Raw genomic sequence first — 13,775 nt, forward strand, 5'->3', positions numbered from 1 at the left:
CTTCCTGAATTTCGGGAGAAAAGCTGAACTATGTCTCCCGAGCTAGCTTCTTCAATCTCCTTCTCTTCACTGTGTTCCGCATCGCAACACAGCGCCTGGTCCTCTTTCTGAAGTTCAGGCGAGGAAATCGGAAGGATTTCCTCCTCCTCCGGTTCCTCCTCCCGAGCTTGCGGTGTAGTCCACTTTCGTTGCACTATGTTCCGCGTCGTAACACAGCGCCAGACCGTCTTCCTGAATTTCAGTCGAGGAAATTAGTTCCTTCCGAAACTAGTCTGCGGAGACCAGTGCGGTGAGTCGCACTGGTCGCACTGCGGCCAGTTCGACCGCTCCTGGCATCAATTCAAACAGCTGTTCCGATCGTGTGGCGTGGTGAAACGATTGCTTCTAGCAAATCCATTCAAAATTAATCAGGTAGAGCCCGACGTCGTCCCCTGTTTCGTACGGCTGAAGCTAACTTGTCATTTTCACGCTTTGCGTTTCTAACGGCGCCGTATCGACCCTGCTCGTTAATCTCGCTATCTCTTGTCTTGTTTTCGTGAGCTCAATTTCTTGCTGCATCTGCTTCTCCTTCCACTCTTTCTTTCCTCTCGCGATCCATTATCTCGTGCTTCTTCTCTTCTACTCTTTCTATCCTCTCGCGCTCTTTCTCTTCTTTCTTTTCTTTCTTCTTGCGCTCCTTTTCTCCCTTTTCGGGACATATCTTTTCCCAGGCCTGTGTGAGGTCGTCCTCATCAAAACCCACTTCGTCAACCGCCGTACGAATTTCGGGCTTCCGCAACCTATGGTTGATCTCCACACCGAGCTCTGCTGCCAAAAGCAACCACTCCTCTTTCTTCAACGCTGTAATATTCATGCATTTCGAGAGCTGACTGCAACTTGTCCTGTATGGCCCGCACACGCAGTGGTGATAAATCACAGCAAATTTCCCGATGAAACCCTGTTGTTAACGTCCAGCAAAACGTAGTCGCTCAAGCACTCCTCCAACGTTGAACTTGCGAAGGTCGTGTCTCCCGGAGCCACGTTCCCAGGTCCGCCGATCCAACATGGTGGAACTGCCCTTCTGTTCCTTTCAGTTTCCTCGAGTCATCCAAGGCTCCATGCCGTTACTGCGACTGTCGTGTCTCCCTGAGCCACGAAGAGGAGGTCTGCTGATCCCGGATACGCAGAAGTCGGTCTTCTGCGGTAGTTGTCCTCGACCTGATGAAGCTCATGTCTCCCGGAGCCACGTAAACAGGTCCGCCGATCCCACATCGTGAGGGCTGCCTTCTTGAACTCACCCCTGCCAACCAGTTTGTTGCGGCGAGGGTGGCGTTCAGGGCACGGGATCCACCAAGCTCATCGGGTTTATTAACTTAGTTCATCATCATCATCATCATCATCATCATCAGCCTGGTTACGCCCACTGCAGGGCAAAGGCCTCTCCCATACTTCTCCAACAACCCCGGTCATGTACTAATTGTGGCCATGCCGTCCCTGCAAACTTCTTAACCTCATCCGCCCACCTAACTTTCTGCAGCCCCCTGCTACGCTTCCCTTCCCTTGGGATCCAGTCCGTAACCCTTAATGACCATCGGTTATCCTCCCTCCTCATTACATGCCCTGCCCATGCCCATTTCTTTTTACTTAACTTTTTTTCTTAACTTTCTTTTTACTTTAACTTAGTTACACGGCTCCAGTTACAGGAGCCCACTCCATGCAGGAGCAAATTAAACGTCTAAGTTAACATCAGGACCGTCTGAACTCACTCTTCAAAAGTCTACGCTTGTACTACCGTCGTCTTCCTTAGGCGAGTCCAGTAGGGAATCTGAAGACCGTCCAGCAGCAAATCAGCATCGTCGACTGCGTTAACCAGACCCATGCTCGCATCAACCCCCAAACTCAAGATTGGGTTCCGCGTGGCGCCGCAGTGGGCACCTACGCTTCATGTTCGACCGCCTGAGATGGTTTAACGCGCATCCAAATCAAAGTACACGACCACTTTTACAGTCGACCTTCATTCGGAATGCAGTCACCGCGGCCGGCAGCCGCACCAAGGGCCTCGCATTCAGCAGGGCAGGGTCCTGCCCATTGGGCCACCGCTAAGGGGAAATATGGACTCGCGATGTTGCTGCGTGATGCATGCAATTGTCTGAAATGTGTTGACTTTAATAAACGTGTTACAGACGTCTTATAGTTGCGGGACCGAAGCGCAGCCAAATCGTTCGAACGAGGCATTGTGCATCAATGGAGCAGATTGCATCGGGGCTATGAATTCTTGAGGTTATACAGCTTGAAACCGACGTGCACTATGTTGCACAGTAGTTTCAATTCTTCTCAAGATTAAGTGGGATGTGATTACGCAACGTGTTCATCTCGTATATAGGACGTCAGATTCGGGTGGAACTGTATGAGGTTGGTTTATTATAATTTATGCTTTTGTTTTCAAAACATTGACACTGATTTGGCATAGGTGGTTGTGTCTTCACAAATGACTGAAAGAAAACTGAGAGCGTGTTTTGAACACTGCCAAATTACTTGAAAAAAAAAACAGCGAGCGTAGAGCGTGAACACGGCAACGCACCATACGATTTTGCACCTTTTACTGCCATATGCGTATGAAACATGTGAAGTTACTTTTTCCACGTTAATTGAGATTCATATGAGTGTGGCATCTCGCAGCGAAATTTTAAAAGAAAGACTTGTGCAAGAACAATCGGGGATGATTGTGAATAACGCGAATTGTCCAAATGAACGAGCCAACCAACAGACCAGCTAACCAAAGAACCAAAGAACGTTTTCCTTGCAGTGTCAGACCATTCACCAGCCAAATAAACGAGAAAATGAGCCTAAGAAAGCCACCTTGCCACTGACGAAAAAGTTTTCGCGTCTCGAAAAGCAATTACATGGCTGTACACACTTCAGGTCTCAGGATAAGTAAACGCAGATGAGTAGTGCAAACGTGACGTGCACGTACTGCTTAGTCCCGCGTCACCTTAATTAGGCGCGTTGCCGTGGCGTTTGCTGCATACGTTCAGTATGCGCTGCGCAAAAAGATACCGTCGTACGATCACTGGTCGCCAAGAAGCCACCCAAGAAGCACATCTGGGTCATCAGTATAGGGAGTGTTGGCGAATCATCATTTTGAACAATGCGCTCACGTGTGATAGGTCATGGGAGCCTTTTTTTGCCGTCATTGCAGGGAAGCTTCAGCCTGGAAAATACTTTACAGCAGAAAGCAGTTCAATGCGTTCAGTAAAAATAGTGTTATGGGTAATCAAAGATTGCTTCCATCGCTTCCATATTGTTTTGCAACCTTCTTGCACGGCTTGCACCGCAGAGGCTACGGTGGAGGGGGGGGGGGGGGGTTGCATACAATGCGCATCTCACTGAAAGCGTGCAGTGTGCAGTGTGTATTTGGAGCAGGGACAAAGTCAAATCTTCTTAGGAACTTCTTCTCCGTGCGCAAAACATATATTACAGATGTTTAATAAATCTGAATTGAAATGAATTGAAGAACTCCAAATCCGCAAGCACTGACACATGGGATGCTCTCTCCACAGTGTGACGCGTGAAAGTGCCAGTTGTATTCTGTAACTTTGTTGTGAATCGGGCACATTATTTCATGTTTCACCGTATTCATATGGGACAGCATGCTAGGCGTGACACCAGGCATGACGCTAGGCGTATGTCTCCAGGATCTCTTAAATATATTTTTATATCCGGATTACTAGTCGTGCCCCTGAAGTTGGGACCCACATAGTAACTCTATTTTATTGTTTTTTTACCTGTGTTTGTGCGTGTAGTGAGCGTTGATACTTTGTTATTGCTCCTTTTTGCCCTCACCCGTGCAGTGTACTTGGAATATCGGTATAGCCGGCCAATATGAACCTCATCTCTTAATTGGTTCGTTAAGCGTTGCGTAGGGCCCAAATGGGATCGCATAATTAGAATACAGCGCTACAGAGGTCACACAGACACAGAGCATAAGCATAAAGCAGCGAACCACCTCACTTTCCCTCACGTTTAATAATAAAACTAACATTGGCACTTTCGCACGAAAGCGAAACATTGAAAGCAGCAGCTAGGTTTAGCGCCTCTGAACGATGACCTGAATGGGAAGTGCTGCCAAGCAGTGTGGCCGTCACCGCACCTCGATGGTAGAGAGGTGATGTAACGAAGCCAGTCCGCCGGCGTTCGTCAGCGCTCGGAGAAATGACTACGTAAATTTGGCTTATGTATACGTATGGCTTATGCAGCGTATGTACCGCGGTGTGGCCTACACAAAGTTGGTCAGCAAAGGAAGGCTAACTGTGTGTGTGTGCGTGTGTGCGCGCGCGTGTGTGTGTGTGTGTGTGTGTGTGTGTGTGTGTGTGTGTGTGTGTGTGTGTGTGTGTGGGTGGGTGGGTGCGTGCGTGCGTGCGTGTGCGTGCGTGTGTGTGTGTGTGTGTGTGCGTGCGTGTGTGTGCGTGTGTGTGTGTGTGTGTATGTGTGTGTGCGTGTGTGTGTGTGTGCGTGCGTGCGTGCGTGTGTGCGTGTCTACAACGTCCATGCCAGCAGAGGAAGCCAAAACTCTGAGTGGCGCCGGCAGAGCCGATTCAGCTGAACGTGACGTTGCGTCGACTTGTCTTCGTTGCTTTCGCGGCAAAAACGAACTTCGCCTCTGTACAGTGCATCTGACCCTTCACGCTCACGCCGCGCTTATATGCGTAAATACCGTGCCAGCACGGCGGTGGCGCCACTAATAGACCTTTATTCAAATGAGCGCCGCTTACGATCCGTTCCCATCCACTCCGCTCCACTCAGATTTGACGTGCACTGCACGGAACTGCGTAGATTTATCCCTCTATGAGCACGCCTTGCCAGGACGCGAGCAACGCGCTATCAGCTCGGCTCCTAAACAAGCGAGAAGCCAAGGTAGGGGCGCCCTCGCGCTTTGCTGAACCGGCTTTGTTAGGTGCAGCGAGGGGAAACGAGGCTCCTTTCGCTGCCGTCATTAGCGCCTTGAGCGAGCCCGCTAATGTTCCCGCTAAGCGGCTGTGTGGAAAATGCCGATATGAGTGGAGTAGACCATTAGCGCGCTCAACTGCCACAACGCCCGCGTATCATGCGCATAGGGCAGGAACGTCGACCGACGCATAGGGTAAACACGGCAATCAATTTACTCCAACAATCTCACGCGTTTGCAGCATCACATTCAAGGGAGCTGTGTTTGAAACGCCAGATTATAGCGAAGTATATTTTTCCCTGGATGACGACAGAAATGTGTTCTTTCGATGTCTCTTCTTTATAAATAAATACTTCGACCAAAGCATAGTGTCAGGCGCACATTGCTTGGATTTTTGAAGGTATTTCGCCACGTTATTACTGTAATAAAGCCATCGATCAGTGCATACCGCGTTTATCTATATCCGAACGTTATTGAGGGTTCCCGCCAATTGAATAGCGAAGAGCCTTGTCTAATCAGGTAGTGTACGCGACGCGAGAAAACAAACTACATGCTCGACCGTACCAGCGATCACTTCAGAATGTATGCGGTGATACGTGTGAAACAGCCGCTGTACTTTACTCCTGTGATAAAATTTTCACGACCGACGACTGTTCTCGCGGGTGCCTGGATTGTCGCTTGTTTTATCGGGGCGGAAGTTCGACTGCATAATGGTGTGAATTCTTAACTCATGCATCGACCAGCTTGCCACAGAAGCTGTCACAACAAGCGTCGAAACTAGTTATGTGCACAGATTGTACCCAAGCGGTGAAAAAAAAAACTTGGGAAAGTATTGACCGGATCGCTTCTCGTAGACAAGCGTGAACTCTCGACGTTCAAGCGAACAGTGCGAAGTCCTGGGTTGGAATGGTAAAAATCTATGAACACTTTGCTGAGCTAAACTACGATAGGCGAAAGACCATCATGTTCCTTTTTTCACTCGTGACCACCTGTGAACTTTGATGGATCACCCATTGTTCACCTAAGGCCACCTGTCAACGTTGATTGATGACCCATTGTTCACCTAAGGTCATCCATCCAGCGCTGTGGCAGCTGTCACCGTCTGTGAATGACCACCGCTTTCCTGCGTCCACCACGGATGGTGCACGGACACTAATGAGCCCTTAATGCTTACGCCTTAAACGATTTACGCACAGGAGCCCCCAACAAGCTGACAGGCTCTGTACCGCACACTTCCTTGTACTTAGCATGATAGGGAGAAGCAATCGACCGAATGGCCATTCCCAGAAGCACTTCGGGATGCACCACGCACACTCGAATACCTCCATTTGGTTTTCACCTCCCGAGTTGCGCAACCCGCCAAATGGAGGTATATCATTTGGAAGCGTACGAGTGAGCGTGGCTGTCACGCTATATATCCACGTGCAATGGGGGATACAGTGGTGCTACTTCGGAATTGACCTGCGCCAGTGCACTTGGCAGACCTGCATCACTTTCGGTGCACTTGTCCCTGCCTGCAAATCGTTCGCTGCAGTCAAACTATCCGCCGCGAGTCCTTATTCCAATGAGATGTCAGATCGACCCATCTAGACTCATGGATTGCTTTGCCTTTCTTTCTTTTAGTTTTTGTAGAAGGTATGGTTCTAGACTTGAGAAAACCCTTAAATAAAAGAAAATGTTTGTACAACACACGTACGTCTCTGCGAAGGAAATGTTAAATGAAGTGCTTGAATAAAAGCCATAGAACTGCGAGTGGTACGTATAACGATTGTGTTTGCTTTTCTTCCATGCGACTTCTAATCCGGTTCAACGAGCATCTTTATGCACCGCAATGTCAAGAACTTCTACATCCCTTGTGTCACATTGACACGTACCCCGCCTGGAGGATTACCCACGGATGAGCACATAACCCAGCGGCACGTACAGACAGCCCATATCTTAGAACATAGAGTAAATCAAAGAAGCCACCGAATATGAAGAACTTTTCTCTCAAGAGATCAATATTCTTTAAAGAAGCCTATGGGCACTCATTACTTGTTCAGGTTTCGTGTACGAATTAGCATTTTTTTATCACGAAGAACAGCGGCTCGCATAATAGCACTACATTGGCTGTCAGCAAACGGATTCTATTCAAGTCCGTTTGCTGACAGTTGCATTCGGAGTGCAGAGCACATGAAAGCTTCATAAATGTTTTCATAAGCATATCCGTCGTGTAACCGGTGTTTCACATCAAACTGCGGAGAAGAAGCAAAGAAAGAGAGAGAGAAATAAACTTTACTGCTATACCAGGCATCTTGAGCCCAAAGGTGGGTGGCCTCCTCAGTCCAGGTAGCCATGGCTCGCTGCCGCCACCCGAGCCCTATTCACCAACCGTAGGTGGTTGTCAGGGTCTTGCGTCACAAGCAGAGCATTCCACTGGTCTTCCGATTCCTCCTCTCAATCCGCTTCTTCCGGCATGTTATCGCCTGGTGGTGATGAAAATGGTGGTACTTCTTGGTTATTCCTGCACTCCAAAGATTCTCTCAATAACAAGAAGAAAAAATTACCGCCCCTTCGAGTCCGTGAAGATGATCGAACACCGACGCTATGCTAGTTGCACCGAGCGTTACACCATGCATGTCAAACTTCGCTAGCAGCCTGTATTGTAAATATTTTACTTCACCATTGTTTCACCTCATTTTTGCTTTTGCGTGCTTTTGCGGTGAGCATGCTTTAGAGGTGCTTTGTTTTTGCGTGTGTGTGGTTCTCCCAGTAATATTCTTTTTTTTTTGCGCGCGTCAGGTTACTGCCTGTGTTTTGCCGTGCTTTATTTTTTTTCGTACAAGTTGACTCGCCCCTGTCAGTAATGAGAGCAAGGTTTGGCGTGAAATGAAAATCATCTGATTTCTTTTATATTCATATTGTGTGTAATGTTGTATTTGCTTGGTCTTGTGTTCTCTCTTCTACCGCTTCATCTTGAGTTGTCTCTTGTATCTGCATTGCTCGATGGGCCTTCTCACCATGCAGTGCTTTGCGTGGAGACATTCAATCTTGCACTGCTTGCTCTTGAGTTGACGGCAGATGACGGCGTTTACATTTCACACTCACATCCTTCTGCTTCAAAAGTTAGTCCCTCCGTTGCGTAAGACAATGTGTGACTCATACACCCTTAAGCAATGGCTGATACCCCCGTAAACGCGGCCTCCACATTACGACGACAGAAGAGAAATTCTACGCTGGAATGACGAGCGCGAACGGAGCCAGCTGTGGAAAAAGACGACGACGACGACGAATGCGAGAGCAGTGGCACGAGCGTGTTCTCGCGGTTGCTACGAGGTGTGTCAACGAGCCAGCTTTGGAAGGAGGCGGCGACGCTAGAGTCACTGCTGATGATGATAGGTTTAGCGAACTCACACAACGATGGCACAGGGTCCGCATAAACAGCATCGCTGTATGAAACCTGACAGAAAGACGCGGTTGAGACGATCTGAAAGCGTCCATGCTGGAGTGTTAGTTGTTCCTGTTTTTATGCTGCATAACTGAGTGACGAATATATCCTGTTCTGATTGTTGGGCTAAACTGTGTTTTCTTTTCTGTGTGGCGTTCACACACGTCGCCAGGAGGTGCCCGAAGTTTGCTAGTACTCAGCAGGATTGGCATAGGGCAGACGAACGGCGGCTGTCTTGAGCAGCCTGCTATCGGCAAAAGGCTCGGTTCCTGATGGACCTGAATGCGTCAAGAGAGCCTCTCTGCTTACTGAGAACAATGAACTTTCTGGGAATTCCTTTCGCGGAACGAAATCTTTATCGCGTATATAGGTCCATTACGCAGAGTTCCGCACAGAGCCGTACGACGGTGATACGATGCCCAGCCTAGAAGACTGCGAAACATTACTCAACCCAAACGATTTCCGAGCGCCCCCTGGCTATCGTTCATCGGATCCCCATTTGTGCGAAGCGATGAGACTGATGTCAGCTGAAATAAAGCCGGCTGCATACGTAATGCTATTTTTACAGTTCTCCTGCTGCCGGAAGACGTTTTCTCGATTTGTACAGGCTCATGGTAGATGTCCTTTGTGGGGCAGTTCGAGGACGGCCAACGTTGGAGCGAACTATGGAAAAGCAGTTACTCCCGCAAAAGGAGCTAACAATACTTCTCTTAATACTTGGAGGCAAAGTTGCACAAATATTTTTTTTAATTTTTGCAAGACAGACTCTCTTAAATTCGTCACAGTGAAACGGTGCACTGCACATTTAAGGCAAAAAATACGTGTCACTAACACATATTTTTCTAACTGTTCGCGTCTTGATAGAGTGTCTGTGTGTGTGTTCTCGCGTTCGCAATTTTTTAAAGCCATATATACTTTATCATGTCTAGCCTGCAGCTCAAGGTTCGCTTAAGTGTTTAGCTTGTTTTCGTTCATACATTTTGCGTATAGCACTTGGGAAGTCATAAAAGCACGATACTTTTTGCTCCTAGTATGCTTTTGCATTTTGAAACCTTTTTACTCCTTGTTTTGCAAAAAAAAAACAGACTTGTTGGTCGGCTCTGTTAATCAGAGCAGTGAGATTTCATGCATGGTGTTAGTTCACTGGGCACTGTACATTGCGCACATAGTTAGTGCAAGCCGAATTTCGTCTTCATTATATTCATTATGGCGTGACCATGGCGGCCGAATTTGTCTAAATTATTTTCACCACTAAAAGAAAACAAAGAAACTTGCAGGTCCCAGTAACTGCTACGAGTCTTATGTCCAAGAGCATTTTTTTACCGTATCACCGGCCAGGAGTGAACGCTTAATCACGCCTGCAAATCTTTGAAGCATAGGTTCTTTTATTAGTTAGTACTCGCATTCCTAGGAGATCAGCAGTTCCGTAGAGTTAAGTGTCCGAACTTCTGTAATGCCTGCGGCGAATGGCTTGAAGAACAAGAATTGCGCTTAATGAATGGTTTCCGATCGCTTTCGACCCTGCAGGACGAAATAGTTGTTCCCCACCACCTGTCACAGCTAATAGTGTTTAGTTCTTATGCATGAATTTGAGAACGTGGCCAGATTTTTCAAGCGCATGATTTAGGTGCCCACGCCTCATTCTGTGACATTTCGAATGAAAAAAAAAACAATATCACTTAACAGCCCCTTAATGTTACGTCGGCGTCCACCCTGCTGTAAGCAGCCAGCAACACGAAAGAAAATCGCCTAAACGGCGTCCTTTGTTCACGGCTTGTCACAGAATGCTAGGTACAGGTGCATTGCATTTGGCCCTTCGATTCAGGTTAAATTGTACATGCCGGATGCCGCTGGTTTATTGTGAAGCGACGTAGGTGAAGTTCAAGCTCGCGCATTGCTTCCTTTATTGACTCTTCACGCAAGCCCAGAATGCGTCTCACGTAGTGGTATCGGCCGAAATTCCTTCGGCGCATTCGATAAAGGTGGCTTTGCTGTGAAAAAAAAAGCCATCACGCACATTTTGGCTTACGTTTTTAAGTTTCTTCAAAGCCATGCATACGAAATAAACGTACGCATTGTCTGCACTACTTCAATTTTCCGCATGCCGTCTTCTGTCATGCAACGGATGGCCAAAGCGGTGCGGTAATCGAGAGCCCGCCGCTGAATGGCTCGATAGTCATTTTTAAGGCGCTTCAGTTAGTTTATCTCGGCGCCTTCTTCGAAAACATTCGTCAGCACGACCTAGCGGAAGTTTACCGTAGTCGTGCCAGTGTCACTACGTGATGAATTCTACACTAATGCTTCAAACGACTGAGAGAAGCGGGTGCGTTGATTATTTCGCGGTACCCTGCGGCCGCTAGCAGAAGTAACAAAAGGTGGCAGTTCCGTTCGAAAAAAATATGGGGTTTTACGTGCCAAAACCACTTTCTGATTATGAGGCACGCCGTAGTGGAGGACTCCGGAAATATCGACTACCTGGGGTTCTTTAACGTGCACCTAAATCTAAGTACACGGGGGTTTTCGTATTTCGCCCCCATTGAAATGCGGCCGCCGGGGCCGGGATTCAATCCCGCGACCTCGTGCTCAGCAGCCCAACACCATAGCCACTGAGGCAGTTTCGTTCGAAAGGCAAAGCATCGATCGCGATATCAAATTACTGGACAGCTAGCTTTACGAAGTCGGAATAGTAGTTTCATCGACCGTGCAAACTCCTAAACATAGGCACACTAAATAAATTAACGAGCACGGTGTCACGCGCGCACGAGCAATCATGAACACCTCTCACTCGATGACAACGGAAACTCGCTGTCCAAACACTGCACTGAGCAATGCATCGGAGCAAGTGGCACAACTCGATGAGACAACGGCCGCCGAATAACGGAAGTACAAAACTGAATTTTTATGCTTTCTTGGCAGAAAAAAAGGTCCTTTATTAGTCAGGTCAGGCAGGCGGCAGAGGCCGGCTCCCATCCTTACTTTCTTCGGAATTCTTTCCAACTTTCTATCAACTTTATTAACATCTTATGTACTATACATCCTATTACCGCATGTTACAACAAAGTTGGTAGGCTCCGTTTTTACTTTCGTTTAAAGGAAGTTTATTAAAAAAAATTTAAGAAAGTTGGTCGGCTCTGTATTTAAATTCGTTTAAAGAAAGTTTGTTAAAAGAAAGTTTTAAAGAAGCTGGTGGGCTCTGTTGTTACTTACGCTTGAAGAAAGTTGGTTCAAAGAGAGTTGGTTGGCGGTGTTTCTTTGTTTAAAGAAAATTATAACAGTTATATTTAATAGATTCATATGCTCATTTAACGTTGCGATAAAGAAGCATGACATGGAAAGTTGGTAATATGATAATTAGTGTGAATAACACAGTGTCACAGGGATAATTCGTTCGTGCAGTTTAAAAGGAAGCAAGGAGGCAGATTTTTCTTTCGTATGCACATGTAATCAGCAGAAGCAAAGGTAAAATATATGTTCGCTACCCAGTGAAGTTGCCTACTGATAATGTTTCTTCTGCTCTAAAAAAGAAAGAGCGTTATACATTGGCAATCGAACGATTTGCTTATGCGTGTGAAGCAGGGATGCTACCACTGCTCCATCTAAAACAATTGCACTACTGTATTTTTTGACATATTGTAAGGCTGTTTATTTTTCATCGTGACGCTTTTTTGTTTACCTCCGCTTGTTCGAAAACCTTTGTTACAGTATTCTATGCAAATTATACACAAAACCTGGTTCCCTCACAAATGCAGTACCTGCGGTCGCTGTTAAGGCGCTTTTTCCTTTCATGACTGCCGGTAATCGCTGTGTTGGTCGTCGAAGACAATTACGACAGAACAAATCTCGTAAATGCTTGCTTAGGTGCACAATTGAATAATTTATCGTTGTTATTGTTATTGTTATTATTATTAAAGTAGCGAAAGTGAACCTAGCATGGCCCTATCTGTTTCTTTACGCGTACGTGCAAACAGTACGCGTGTTGCACTTGGCCGAAGCTGCAGCTGCTGTAGCGCCATAGCCATCGCCAGGTTTTGTCGTCTTTATTCGTGACGCTAAGAGGAAATATGGTCTCGCCAATTCAACATTACGGCACATATTCTCAAAAACACGACACCTGGCGCCATAGGAAGCCTGTAAGTGGGCGGTGATCGTGAATTTGTGCTCGGTAGATGTCAAAGAAGCTCGTAGGCCACCCGCCATTGCAAGCAGACGGAGATGATTCGACAGCGCGTTGATTGGTTCGTGTTCGCCAACTAAAGTTCTCTCATGGTTCGGCTTAAATCGATGTATACGTTTTATAAATGAGCAAGCCTACCCAGGGATTATAAGACAACAAATGGGGCCTAAATACCGGCCCTTCTCCCACCTACGACTTGCTGTGAGTAACAAATCGAATCTCGAAGGCCATGCTTTTCCAAACTACATGCGCCGGAAGTGGATGCGAATCTTGGAGGCGAGATCCGCTTTGTTAACCGCAGTGTGGCGCTGCTGCAGTGTTTGTTTCGTTTGAAATTTAGTGTTAGAAAATCAAATGTTATAGTATTCAATAAAAACAGTGAACACAGTGGCAATACAGGGCCCAGGAAATACCTCAGGTAAAAAAATATAAATACTTTGGTATATTGAAAAACGAAGGGAATAGATACATGGTAACACAGGAAATAACAGTAAATGGGAAAAGAAATACAGCCATAATGAAGCACAGCGCTATGGGGATACATAGGTACAAGGTGGTACGGGGTATATGGAAAGGTGTAATTGTTCCAGGACTTACTTTTGCAAATGCGGTTGTTTGCTTGAAATCAGGGGTACAATCAGGACTCGATGGGAACCAAAGGTCAGTGGGACGCCTCGCACTGGGCGTTCACGGGAAGATTACAAATGAAGATGTGCAGGGTGATATGGGCTGGACTAGTTTTGAATTGAGGGAATCTCGCAGTAAAATCCATTCTGAAGAACGACTTAGGAATATGGAAGAAAGTAAATGAGCTGGGACAGTGCTGAGGTATCTGTACAGGAAAAACATTGATTCACAGTGGAGGAAAAGAATTAGGAAGCTTACCAGCAAGTATGCGGCCTGTAGAGTGAGAAAGACAGCAACACAGAACGTCAAGCGGAAAGTCATAGAGGCTGAAATAATCTCAGGTATGACAGGAATGGAAAAGAAACCTGCCATGAGTAACTACTTAAGAGGAAAAAACGAAATCAGGAAAGAAAAAGTTTATGATAACACAAAGAGAAGCCATTACTTTTCGATGTGAGATCAGGAAGCCTTAGAACACGCACCTATACAGCGAGATATCAGAAGGAAGAAGAAGCATGTGCTTGCTGCAGTAACGCTAGGAAAACGATGGAGCATGTTTTTTTAGAATGGCAACACATCTGCCCAGCGGTTGATTTAGGCACCTGTGGCCTCCTTGAAGCCCT

General features: G+C 46.8%; 1 protein-coding gene across 1 annotated transcript in view; it reads left to right on the forward strand.

Annotated features, from left to right (window-relative positions):
* The window catches only part of LOC135912238 (uncharacterized), a 593,471-nt gene that overhangs the window by 312,282 nt on the left and 267,414 nt on the right, over positions 1 to 13,775 (forward strand). The window lies entirely within an intron of this gene.

The sequence above is a fragment of the Dermacentor albipictus genome, chromosome 10 (genome assembly GCF_038994185.2).
Source record: "Dermacentor albipictus isolate Rhodes 1998 colony chromosome 10, USDA_Dalb.pri_finalv2, whole genome shotgun sequence".
Lineage (NCBI taxonomy): Eukaryota > Metazoa > Arthropoda > Arachnida > Ixodida > Ixodidae > Dermacentor > Dermacentor albipictus.